Raw genomic sequence first — 2,077 nt, 5'->3', positions numbered from 1 at the left:
TTTATTTTAAGCCTTCTGGGTTCGTTGTAGTTCAGAGAGAAGGCTTTCCAGTTCTGAGCTTCTTGAAAAGTCTCTTTGGATTTCTTTTTGACTTTCGTGGATTCATTGTCTTCCATTAAATTTTTGAAACTTTGGGAATTTCTGCTTGTATAAAGTCTGTGGATTGAATTGAACTTATTTTTTTCTGTTGGAGATGTGCTTGGTGCAGTATTTTCATTGTATAAACATACAGGTTAGTCTTTCATTTCAGAAGAAATCATGGAATGTCACTTTACTGAATACTAGCTAAATATCTCCTTTGTTTCACTTAAGTTTATGATAGTTGTGAAGAAATAGAAGACCTGTTGCACAAAAAAGCACATGCTGCAGGAGGAAATTCCCATGCTAAGACTGGAGATAGATGCACTGAAAAATCAGCATTGGGAAAAGGAAGAGAACTATTTTGAGGACATTGAAATTCTCAAAGTAAAGAATGATGATCTTTAAAAGGCAATAAAACTGAACGAGGAAATGTTAACAAAAACTATATCCCACTATACAGGCCAGCTTAATGGTCTGACAGCTGAGAATACAATGCTAAACTCTAAGCTGGAGAACGAAAAAGAAAGTAAACAGAGATTGGAAATGGAAGTGAAATCCTACCATTCTAGACTGGCTGCTGCCTTACATGATCATGATCAAGGTCCAACATCAAAAAGAGATCTGGAACTTGCCTTCCAGAGAGCAAGAGACAAGTGGTTATGCTTGCGGGACAAAATGAAGTACGATGTGGCTAATCTAAAAGATAACAAGGAGACGCTTTCCCAGCAACTATCTACAGTGGAAAATATTTTCAATAAGCTGAAAATCAAGCTGCATCACATGAGAGATGATCTTAGAGAAAAGACTTTGATGTTAGAACGTGTCCAGAGAGATCTAAGGCAATCAGAGTGTCAAAAGCAGGAAATTGAACACATGTATGAAGAATGAACAAGGCAAAGTGAATACATACCTTGGAAAGCAGGAATCCTTAGAGGAGAGATTATCTCAACTCCAGAGTGAAAACATGTTGCTCTGACAGCAACTGGGTAATGCACGAAACAGAACCAACAGTAAAGAGAAGATGGTCATTAGCATCCAAGACCAGTTTCAGCAGATCGTGAGAAAACTTCAGGCCGAATATGAGAAACAAGGTCTGATGCTGGAGAAAAGAAACAAGGAATTAATCGAGGAATGGAATCATTTAAAAGAGAGAATGTATTGGTATGAAAATGAGAAAGCAGAAGGAGAAGTGAGCATCCAGAAGGAGAAATAATTTTCAGACTTCCTGAAAGAAAGTTCAAAGTGATTCTTGATTCTGGCTAAATGTTGAATCTAGTTGAATATAAAAAATACACAGGCTGTGAATCTATGGTCTCTAAACCAGTCTAAAAGCATGCCGTGTATCCAGGAAATAAAAATTAGACCAAAGAAATCCTTTACTTTGCATAGGGACATTGTGTCATTTATGAAATGTTAAGAAATTTAGTTCTAAATTGTTAACATAGACAGGTACTAGTTACTTACTCTTTATTAAGGTAATAATTTTAATCTTTATGTTACCATATTTCAGTATCATGATGAAGCAGATCAATGAAATGCTCAAACCTGAAATAAATATTTTGAAATGAAGCTTCAGTTACCTGGATTATCTTGATAGTCAATTCCAGGTTTCCCAGAGGCTGTATTTTATATATCGTACTTTGGCTTCAGTAGCTTGTCATAGCTTTTTGTTATATTTATTGGTACAATTTTATTTTTATTCATGTGAATTTGAGTTAACATGGGAAACATTTTAGCCTTGAATCATTTATTATTAAAGCCTCTCAACTCTTCAAATGCATCTACTTATCATTAAATCATAATTTGGGACTCAGGTGGTGAGCTTTAGCAAAACTATTCTTGATTTAATCTTCCCACTGCTATTTATGATTTACTTTAACATTTTTACAAACAATTTGCTCATAATTATCATTTTAAGTATCAATTGCTATCATTTGAATACAAGCTTGTCCTCTAAAAATGAAGGATGGCAGGATTTGTGAGCAGCAGGAATGGA

General features: G+C 34.9%; 1 pseudogene; it reads left to right on the top strand.

Annotated features, from left to right (window-relative positions):
• Positions 1–316: 316 nt before the first annotated feature.
• Positions 317–1,294, top strand: LOC113897396 (annotated as a pseudogene).
• Positions 1,295–2,077: the final 783 nt, after the last annotated feature.

Source organism: Bos indicus x Bos taurus, chromosome 1 (assembly GCF_003369695.1).
Source record: "Bos indicus x Bos taurus breed Angus x Brahman F1 hybrid chromosome 1, Bos_hybrid_MaternalHap_v2.0, whole genome shotgun sequence".
NCBI classification, from domain to species: Eukaryota; Metazoa; Chordata; class Mammalia; order Artiodactyla; family Bovidae; genus Bos; species Bos indicus x Bos taurus.
Note: the sequence above shows the minus strand (reverse complement) of the source record. Positions and strands in the feature narration are given on the sequence as shown.